This window comes from Tachypleus tridentatus, unplaced genomic scaffold (genome assembly GCF_004210375.1).
Source record: "Tachypleus tridentatus isolate NWPU-2018 unplaced genomic scaffold, ASM421037v1 tig00692337_pilon, whole genome shotgun sequence".
NCBI lineage: Eukaryota > Metazoa > Arthropoda > Merostomata > Xiphosura > Limulidae > Tachypleus > Tachypleus tridentatus.
In genome coordinates this window covers 6-12,071 of record NW_027467899.1, presented here as the reverse complement: position 1 = coordinate 12,071, position 12,066 = coordinate 6, and the positions used below count along the sequence as shown (strand labels likewise).

Here is a 12,066-nt window from a genome sequence, read left to right as displayed (position 1 = left end):
TCTTTATCTCCATTTCATACATTGGATTATACTTTTTTGCCTTTCTGTAGTAGCCATCTCTTTCAAATAGGTTTGAACTTGATGGTGTATTATTTATGTCTACAATTACATTGGCATTACCTATGTATGCTGGTAGACCTGTTGTGTTAGTTTTTCTTTCACGGAGGTATTCTACAAAGGTTTACAATTGATGGTTTTTTGACCTGCTGACATTCTTTTAATCTCCAAATGTTTTTCTTCTTCTGGTACATTGTACGTTATGCCTTCTATGGTTGTACCTGAATTTTACGTTAGTGTTTTCTCTTAAATATTAGGGAAAAGTTTAGCTTTTAGTAAACTTTCATAATGTTCTGCTGATGGTCACTTAAGTACATTTAGGTGTATTTGTAATGTTGAGATTATTTTGGTTTTCAGAAATGATTAATTAATTTAGTTTCTTTCTCTGACAAGTGAATGGGTTTCTAAAACAGCTTATAGAATGGCAAAATAATATATACAAAAGAATTTATTCTACTTTTAATCATACCTCTAAAATAATTGCTTCTGCTTATTCTAAGTATATACACAGAGGAACTTATAAAGTCTTTATAAAATGCAGTATGTTGAATATTATCAGAGGAAACCACAGATTTGAAAATTAAACTTACACATACAAAATGTATGTATTATTTGTGTATGTTGAAAAATTCTAATGGTAAATTGCTAATTATTCCAAGATATTACACGTGCACAACATAGTGGGTGAGAAGTGAAACCTAAAGGAAAACAAAAATGTAAAGCTTACTAAATATCCAGAAATGTGTTTCTAAAAATGCTTTACTCTGTCCTTCTGTATCATTGTCTATAATATTCTTCAACCAATATCAAAATAGTTGATAAATAAGGATCACAAGTTGTATACAATTGACAACCAATATCAAAATAGTTGATAAATAAGGGTCACAAATTGTATACAATTGACAACCAATATCAAAATAGTTGATAAATAAGGGTCACAAATTGTATACAATTGACAACCAATATCAAAATAGTTGATAAATAAGGGTCACAAGTTGTATACAATTGACAACCAATATCAAAATAGTTGATAAATAAGGGTCACAAGTTGTATACAATTGACAACCAATATCAAAATAGTTGATAAATAAGGGTCACAAGTTGTATACAATTTTTGAGAATCTATTACTTTAATTCCTGGAAACTGTAACTATAACTTTACTTCTAATTTTCAACCTGTTGTGTGTTACTTTAAATAAAATCAAGCATACATGAGTTACGTTTAACAGCAATCAATACTTGAACTTTTTATTTAATATTTTAAATCTGAATATCAACATTTAAATGTTCCTTTTCAATTTGTTTCAATAAGAACATTAACTGACAACAAACTGAGTCCTTACACCCTTTTGTGCTAATCACAAGTGGTTTTATTAGCATTTTGTGTACAGATGTATATATAATTAACTTTAATTACCACCACTTTAATATTTTACTAACTGTGAAAAGGGATTCTTTGATGGATTCTGAATTGCTGAAACACAAAATATTCAAGACAACAGCAAATATGTATGTATAAAAAAAATGTCAAAATTTTTCATCCTGCTTAATAAATTTACCACTTAAAGAAAATAAAGAAACAGTTACAGAAAAAAAAAACGTTTTCTAGAATACATAAATCAAAATAATAATAATAAATGAAGGCTATCACTGAGAGGTCCTAATCTGGCAGTAGCAGCAGAATACTGCATAATTACAGCTTTACTTGGTGTTAACACAGTATTTAAGAGCTTCTTAATGGGGATTTACCAAATAATCCCTTTTCAGGTGTAGAATTTCCTTGAAGTGAAACAGTGAGGAAGTTCAAACAACTTCAAACTTATCTACAATCAAGATAGCATCTGAGGAATACTTTACAGGTTCTGATCCTTCTACAAGTGTAACATCACGAACCTATAAGAAAGAAACAATGGAATTAAAAAAAAATCATTTTATTTGAGCACTAGTGTTATTAACTTACATTAGATTATTTCTTTATTATGTTCATTAACAGCATTTTTTTTTCTAAAATTATGATAATATGCTTTTACTGCAGAGATGGTTTTGCACTGTTAGTTTAACAATAGTACTTAGGCCTAATCTGATTTTCTCAAGCTGACTAAACCTCATGAAATATTATTGATTATGGCCAATAATATCTGATAAAACAATACATGCTAATCATAAGTACAAGAGTAAGGAAGTATATTTATTTACTCATTACTAAGTTAATTCATAGTTTTATTCTACACAGGTAGCTTTCTCTAACCAGAAGTTGATATCAGTCCAAACTTGTGACAGGTAGTTTACTATTACACAAATAATAGTACCAAGAGAACATAACATATACTTATTTTCATTTTTTGATATTTTACTAACCAGAATATTGCAGAAGAGTGTTTTGGAATAAAAGTTTACAGTTACTGGGAAAAAATCCTCAGGACCACCATTACAAGAAAATTCCATAGCTCCAGTTTTATTAGTAACATCAATGAGAGGAACCCTCCATTCTAAAACATTCTTTCGGCTGTCATGGTGATATTCACCATCACTCGGTTACAATGAGGTTACTGGGTCCCGATCTAATAGAGATATATAGAGCATTATATATTTTTAAAATGTCTTTAAACAAATTACATCAGAGAAATAATACACTTTATGATTAATAATTATAATGCACACTTCAAAAATACAGTGGAACCCCTCTAAGCGGCCACCCCTCAGATTCAGTCATCCTTTAAAATTGGTCATTCAATCACAGTCCCTTTTTTGTTTACATAATCCCTAATTATGTACAGTGGAACCCCTCTAATCAGGCCAGTTTATTTCAGTCCCAAAGGTGACTGCTTTAGAGGGGTTCCACTGTACATTATAAAATAACTTAAAGGTTGATTCTTTTAGCCCTAATTGCTTTCTATTTAAAGAACTAATGATTAATTTGAATAATTTTACTCTTATAATTCTTCATCTTATCCTGATGTCTGATTGCTTCATTAATACATGAATGTATTTTAACTTGTAATTTATCAAACCAGAAATGACAGGTGTTTGCATGAATTGTAAAAACATTTTACCATAAAACATGGAGAACCTATTGTCATAAGCTTAAATAATTGTTCACATCTTACAAACACGCTTGACAATATTTTATCATAAAACTTTATCATTCAACAACATTGTTCTTTTTTTAATACCATTTGGTAAACAAATATCTGGATGACAAAAAGATCTCTAAAAGTTCAATTAAAGAAGCAGTTATTATTGGAATTTATGAGTAAGATTACATAAGAAATCTGATATCAAATTCGCATCACTAAAGCTATACAGGTGTGGTGGAATATAACAATTGGACGAAACTAGCAATCAGACTAGAAAATTGGAAAACAATGAATAAAAGCAACTAGTAACAAAATAACTTCATTAAATTAGTAAAACAGGAACTCTAAAATTAATTTTTTGTCAAATCGTAACTTGTATATTTTCTACACATAAAAATTGTTATTCTTAACCTAAAATTCAACAAACCAATCTCAGTTTTCAGAAGAACTAACACCAAAGTATATACTCACGGAAGAGAAATAGATATTAAAACATCATTCAATTCCATATTTTCTTGTTCAAGCTCATACTCAATATTGACATCGCAACCACCTGTTCCATTCTCAGAAGGCCAGCAGTTAACTAAACATTAAAATAATACAAAATTATTTGACAAAGAAAATAAAACATGTTTCATGGCAGGAATTACCATTTTAAAAAAGTTCACATTAAAAAAGTAAAGCATTTATTTTAAAAAAAATATTTCAAAATTCTTAGAACTGAATTATTTTCCATTAATAAATCCATGTTCAAACTGAATGAGACTGTATTTCAGTTGATTTTGGTTCTGAAGTAGTTAATATATAATTGTGTATGTCTTTCCTCTTTTTACCTTACTTCTGATTATTCTGTTTTTTTTTTACCAGCAGAGGAAAATGATATAAAAAAATAAAACTTTCTCAAGACGACTGTTTCTAATGGAAAAAAACACTAAGTGAATGCTGAATGATACACTTTGTTTTTCACATTACATTTAAAGATAAGCAGTGACTATCTTATTTTAATCACATAAGGCCAGTGTTAGAAATGAAAAAAGAAGTTGGTACACATGAAAATAGGACAAAAGATAAAAGGAAGAGCAAACAAAAAAGCACCAGCACATTCTTAAGTACACATTTCTGACTATGATAATAAGTGTCAGTGTGCAACTCTTTGGGATACAAGTACTAGCAAGTTCAGTCCATTTCAAACACTGCATATAGCTATTAAATGGTAAACCTTCTTTGATCAGATCTGCCACCTTCAATCAACTAAGTGCTTACTTATGCAAGGTGTTTAAACACTTTTAGCACCCACATTACAAAATAAATACCATCATTAAACAATCTCTAATATCATGTTATAACCTCTAATTCCAATCGTGAATTTCAGTACCAAAAGAATGGTTGAGCCATAAAAATAAGAAGTGTTGTAATGAAAATTGTAAATAATTATTGACAGAAAATGATTATTTTCTTGGGCTATAAGTACAGTGGGCATACTACCCTAAGACTCAGAGAACAATACTTTTAATTACCAATAATAATAATATACTATTACTTAAAGTAAGAGAAAAGATGAAACAGGTTTAGCTTTTAAAATCTAATTTATTAATTTACTTAAAATAACTTCTCCATTTCCTTTCAATTCAACAGTGTGTAACAGAAGAGCATAAAAATATGAAAAATTAACACATATATATAATATATATTCAGCAATTAAAATAAAAACAATTATGAAAATATACTGGACTCTCAAACATAGTTTCATTGCTCCATTATACAGATGTATGTGAAATGTAAAATGACAACTTGAGTCAAAAGATGTAGCAGTGTGGTTTACATCATGGTTAGTCTACAAATATCCCTTTAAACTTTCACAGAGTATGGTAGTGGGTGCATGTCCAACAAAACAGAGCATTAACATATTCAACTGTTTCAAGGTTATCTAGCATTAGTTGGAATCAAAAGAGAATATATCTGTCACTACAAAACAAACTGTATTACTGTCAAATGATGGAGAATGAATAATGGAAAAGATGATTGAATTAGTCTGTGTGAGTGTAACAGCATTCAAACTGTTTGATTCCTTTAATAATGGTCAAGATTCAACATGAGGAAAATTAAGACACTATGATATGGCAGTTAACAAGCAGTAGGAAAACTGTATTAAAATCTTAAGAGAAAAATGGGAAAGCAGTTTTTGAAGGTACTGGGAATGTTAGAGCAGAAGATAAATGATTGAAAGCATTTAATATTTAAACCTTGTCCTAGTGTCCTCATAGCATAAGCTGCAAGTCATGAGGTAAAACTGTGGAGAGAATTCTCATGATACGGGGTAGTTCTTCTGATTACTCAAATTAACATCTAAATGTAGATGAAAGTTATTGTCAATCGTGTCTGCTCCATAACAGTGTACTTCCAACTCAGTGAATTAGAGACTCTTCTCAGATGCAAGTACAACAAACCATTTGTTTGTCCAACGCTGTCAAAAAACTTGTAACCTCACATAGTTAGCACTTAGCAACTTGGAACAATTGAAATTTTGGAAGGTAAAGTCAAGAAGTGTGGAAAACAATTCTGTAAAATAAGCACATTTAATTTGGAAAATTTTTATTTTTACTACAAATTAATCACAAGATATTTATTCATGTGCTTATAAGTCTGGTAGGTTTTGTTTATGTATTTAGGAATTTTTTTTAAAGACAATGTTCAATCCCACTGCATTATCTGCACAAAAAGTTCAGCTTTAATAGTTTAATACTTCAAAGAATGCTTTCAAAATTCAACTGTTCATGCTTCACAGGATCACCATAAAAAAAACAATAACAATACTTACACTGAGCCTCTTCTAACAAAGTTCATAAGTAGAATATATCTTCCTTAACAATAAAAAAAGGCCATTAAAAGTTTATGAGAGTTTCAGAGACTCAATACACAGTTTATTTCAGAGTCACTCATTGATTAAGTTACATTAACTGTAATTATTGCTGTAGAATTATGGTAGTTCTTCTTAAGTTATCAGAATATTAAGAACATGCTTTACTATGTTAAGTTGATAAATATTTTATGCCAAAAAAAATTTCTTTTGTGTAATTCCAAGCTTTACATTAAATATGAATTTTATTTTACTATGAAAATAAAACACAGACACACCTTGTTTTTATAAATGGATTTGTCTGTTTAATCACTTATGTATTTTATTCTTTAACACATCTGTCTTCACACAATACATCACTGACATCTTTCATAACAAAGAAATGAATTCTTAATATAATTTTCCATACTTGTAAGTGGAATGTAACTTTCATCTTGACTCTGGAACCTCCACTTCAAAACTCCCACATCAGTATTTAAAGGAAATGGCTTAGATGGATTCTTCAAACCAATCATCAGTTGTGACTTGAACAGTTCCTTGTCAATATTAGGGTGAGTCTAAAAAGCAAAACCCCAATGCAACAGCAACATTGAAAACTATCTGCAGTGATAAACTTTAAAACGCATTGCCTCCATTATCTCTTATTCAAAGTTCAAAGACTAAAAAAAATTCCAGAACTTTCAAAGGATAAAATTCTCTCTTTTTATCCAGACCTATAAACATCATTTACTTAAAAATCCAATTTCACTGTCTGGTTTACAAAATTAAAACAAGGATTCCCTTAAATGTACTAGCTTTATTTAATTATTGTTAAATAGAAGTACCACAATGAACTGTGTAAATAACACAAGCTCTCATGCTGTTCCTGCTGCAGGTTGTTTAACTAAGTCATCACATGTGTACATGTATGAAGACAGAACCACACACACACACAGAGATACTCCACACATACAAAGAACATAGCAAGTGCACTCTAGTACCAAATCTTGCTATACGGTCAAAACAGTGAATGCACCATTGAAAAAAAAAAACAAAATTATAATGTAGAATGTGGTATGAAGCCTACTGCATTATGAAAACTGTTGTATTATTGAAACTGCACCATTGGGTATTATTTTCTTAACTTAGCACTTATTTCAGACTGTGACTATTTTGTTAAATGAAACGTAATATACAATTACATGGTACACCATTTTCCTTTAACTTTGTCACTCGTATATGTACTTTTATTATTCACTTATTCATTTCTGTTATTTTTTAATTATATCCTAGCATTTATTTCATTAATCTCTAAAAGATTGAAATGACATAAGTGTAGTAACTGTTATTGAAATATTTTAGCTTAGCAAGCAAAAAACATCATCAGTAGACACAAAATATTACTTGGTTGCGTGTCTTGTCTTCAATGCCAAAAGCTCTTAAACCTCAAAATGTAAATCCAACATTTATTAAATGATTTTGCCTTTACAGGCAAAACTGCAGTTGTCAATAATTAATTTGAGAAATTTAAACCTCCGCTCTGGTGAGTAAGTTTATAATTTAAGATAATTGGACTAACAAAGAAACTTTTTAATGTGATAATTTTTTTATTGTGAGGATTACAGTACTTTGATGAAAACATTATAGGTTTAGGACTGTTAATTACATCATCATACCCTATGGTTAATCCATGCTTAAACAGTTCAATTCTGTTCCAGATGTGCCTGTCAGGGTTTAAACAGTCCTTATATGCTCCATAAGGGCAAAATATATACTGAATTTTACTATAACCTACACATAAAGAGACAAACACCACAAAAAAGGCATAGAGAAAACATGCCCCACCCTCCAAAGATTTAAATATCCCAATAAACAATATGAATATTATAAATGTAATCCTTGAAGCTTTTCCCAAATTGCTGTTTTCAACCTAGAAACACATTAACGTATCACACAGGTTGCATGACCTGGTGGCCAGGTTTTAGGTTTTAATGTAACCATTATTTTACCAAAAAACAACAACAAAATATAAGAATTTACAAAACTTCAGAAAATGTAGACTAAACTTTTTATCACTATAATTTCAAAATACATCTAAAGGTATATCTATATTCTAAATTTTATACAAGTTTTAAAAATGCAGAATTCTTAACATTTACATTATTTCTGCAATTTCAAAGAAAAGTATTCTTATAAAACAACATGAAAATGTCACAAAATTCTGTTTTGTTACTTCATCATTAAAGTTACTTACATACATAAAACATATGCCACAAATACATGCTAATTTTCATCAAATCATTTCACAAAGAAATTCAACTGAAACATGTAATAATATAAAATTCCAACTGTTTCACAAACAATTTTTAATTTATGAGATTTAAATTCAACATGATGCATCAATAATAAGTGAAGGTAGAAAATTTATGAGAACTAAATCAGAACACATAATAAAACTTAAACAGATGAGCATAAATCTTTGTAGTAAATCACATAATTTCCAAAAACATAACTGTCGTACATTTTTGGTTGCATGAATATGCGAAAGTGTTATGAATAGCTGGAAGAATATTGACAAATGTATTAATGTCATTCCATTTGATTAAATATGCTTCAGTTTTAAAAGAAATTATGAAAAAGAAATTAATAAATCAAAATTTAAGGTTTGAAAAAATTTGGAAATTTCACAATTATTTTATTGTAGGTACACAAACGTGTCTTACTTTTCTTTCCAAGTTGCACAGAAATCCTACATTGTTTTAGTTATATGATGAGATTCTCTTAAGAACAGGATGTAAATATTGTGGTAACTATTTCAATTATGAAACAAAACATTGAATATAATCCTATGAGAACCAGGTGAGGTGATAAGATGTACGCTATATCAAAATCACTACATTTCATTCTAAAATTGTTTGATATTTGACAAAGGTGTTCCTAAAATATTTAGTTTTAGACAAAATGTTTAACTTTGATTTCTCTATTATTTTGTGTTTATTTTATAGCAAAGCCATATCAAGTCATCTGATGAGTCCACCAAGGGGAGCTTGAAACCCATTTTAGCATTGCAAATCTGTAGACTTACCATTGTACTAGCAGGAGACTCTCTCTACTACTTATAATGAAAATGTTATTTATTGTATTGTATTTTTTTGCACTCTGAATACTTCACTTGAATGTTAATTTTATTTTGAACATAAAATTACTATTTATTATCTTACAGTTTTCACATTCCATTTTCACAATCTCTAGACCCTTCTAAATAAATATCAGAAGTTTCTTTAGGGAAATGCATACATTTAATTATCCTATTTTTCTTTACTATACCACCAACTCGAACTGTTATCATCAACTTACAGTACAATGAAATGTCTAAAATTAACAAATGGAAATATGTATACCATTTAACTCTTCATAAAATAACTTTGAAATATTTATGTCTTATGTGTGACTTCAAGTCTTTAGTATTTCACTTGTAATTTTTAATGCTGATACATCAACTGGTGCCAGTCTGGCTTGACAGTTTTTACCTGGAGACACTGGGCAGAGATACTTTTGCCTAAGTAAGCTAACACTTGCAACAACAACTTTGAGCCACAATCCAAAAAACAAGTTAAATATATAAAATCATTACCTTTCACATATCCATTTTAAAACACAAATATATATAATTACTTAAAATATAAATATAAAACCTAAATGCAATCTATCTATCGAAAAGTACATAATACAAAACTGCAAGTGCTAGGGCACCCTTCAAAAATGGACTTGCTCATTTCCCCTTTGAAAATAAATGTAAAAAAGCAAGTTCTGCTACAGTAATGACCTTCAATAGTAAAATATGTTCTTTCTAGTTATAATTATGCCATTCAACTTAAAATTATTGCTTAGCAACACTGCTTTCTACTTAGTGGGTATGGCTGACTTTAAATTAAAGAAGTATTTATAACAGTTTCCTCAGGGAACATTTTCTTTTGGATGTGCTTGAGATAGTAATGTATAAAGCACGGTATGATGTACCCTGGAAGTCTGAAGGAAGCATCTCCAGACATATATGTACAGTTTCTTCTGCACCAATAACATAACAAAAGCTGCAGTTTTTAATTGTTGTTTTAGATGTTTCTTTGGAAATAAAAACAAAACTTAGATAATATAAACTTTGAATTATATTTAATAATGATAATTTCATTAAAATAAAATAAGTTAGATACTATAAACTTTGAATTTATATATTTAATAATGATAATTAACACAAAAAAATAAATAACACTTAGATAATATAAAACTTTGAATTATAATTTATTTAATAATGATAATTTCATTAAAATGAAATAACAAAACTTAGATAATATACAACTTTGAATTATAATATATTTAATAATGATAATTTCATTAAAATAAAATAACAAAATTTAGATAATATTAAACCTTGAATTATAATATATTTAATAATGATAATTTCATTAAAAATACATCAACTGAAAATTGGTTTAATTAAATTTTAAATGTAACCCAGTAACACTTTGTGATATGCACAAAAAGGGTATACAAAAGTGTACAAGTTGTTGAGGAATAATAGGTTTAGAAAGCTATGAGAACCTATGATCAGCAAGGTTAGTTAATACCAATAATTTAAATGCTTTGTCACCAATTTGGTATCCTTTGTGGTTAATGGTATTTTCAACTGTAAACCAATATTTCATAAGGTTTGATCAGCCCAGGAGACTTTGGTTTTCTACACTAATATACTAAGCTAAGAAACATTAAAAATAGTATAAGAAACAAAATTAAATTAGAAATATGAAATAATAAAGAAGATATATTAAATATGCTAACCAACAACACAATTCTAGACTGTATTACAAGTTTAATTTGTTTAGGCCAACAATCAAGAATGAAGTAATGCACTAAGTTATACTTGGCTTGCCCCGCTTAGTAAAGTTAGGTTTAGGTTACACACACTGAAATACTGTTTGGTAGTTTATTGTAAGTGTATATTAAACATGTATTTCAAAGAGAATTTTAGTCAGAAACAGGAAATCAGGCATACATGTTGGTTTAGTCAACATCAACAGACCAAAATAAATCAGCTAAACAATGAAAATGATTTAATCAAGAAACATAAATTTGTATAAAACAGTGGAGTAAGCCATGGACCAAACCGGAAAATCGATAAGCCACTGTAGCAAGTCTTGTCCCAAAATTTTGATGTATTAAATCTACTACCTGGCTTTTAAAGTTTCACTCTCCATGTCGCTGACACTGACATGACAAATGTAAATGGAGGTATCGCTGACTCACTACTAATTTAAGAACGTGTAAAAACACAGCTTACAAATTTAATCCTGGCTTTATACTTCAAGGGGATATTTAAAAAGGATTTGCTTTAATTTGGGAAATAAATAAAATATATTACAATAGAAATCGACCACACTACCTTATCCACTCTCTATGTCAGCTTTATGTCAGCCGCCATTGTTACCAAATCACATATCTTCACACATTAAAGTTCATCTATGTAAATCCGTGAAAAATGTGATCAATAATTAAAGATTATTAATAACGATAATCCGATATTTTATGGAATTGCCACAAACCCAAGAAATCACTTCAGTTTATGAATTAATAGTGAGCATATCATATTGACAAATTCCCACCCCAGTACGTAGCCAAACGTAAACATGATGTTCAGCAAAGCTGAATGTCATAGAAAGAATACAAAACGGTGAAACTCGCAGTAAAGTTAGTAGAGAGTTAGGCTTGAGTCTACACCTGCGTGGGTGGATTAAAGATGAGAATAAATTAAGAGCATTTCTTGATGAACTTCATGAGGATTGTTTGAAATGCAAGAGAGAACAGCACAAAATCCCTGAGTTAGACAAGGCAACGCTCAATGCATTTTGGAAGCCAGAAACAATGGAATTCCCAGATCTGGACCAGTTATTCAAGCACAAGCAGAGAAACTACACAAGGAACTCTGTATGGCCCTAATGAAGATCCAAAGTTTACTGCAAGTGGTTGGTTAAGAAGGTGGAAGCAGCGACATCGCATATTGCAAGTAAAAATCAACGCGAGATCAAGTCAGCAGACACTCTA

At 29.4% G+C, this 12,066-nt stretch overlaps 1 pseudogene across 1 annotated transcript; it reads right to left on the bottom strand.

The window, feature by feature from the left end:
* Positions 1-1,404: 1,404 nt before the first annotated feature.
* LOC143243743 (coatomer subunit delta-like) lies at positions 1,405-7,184 on the bottom strand (annotated as a pseudogene). Its single transcript, XR_013024753.1, has 5 exons — positions 7,173-7,184; positions 6,401-6,548; positions 3,606-3,717; positions 2,416-2,618; positions 1,405-1,950 (listed from the first exon to the last, which is right to left on the bottom strand). The product of XR_013024753.1 is annotated as a coatomer subunit delta-like (transcript).
* Positions 7,185-12,066: the final 4,882 nt, after the last annotated feature.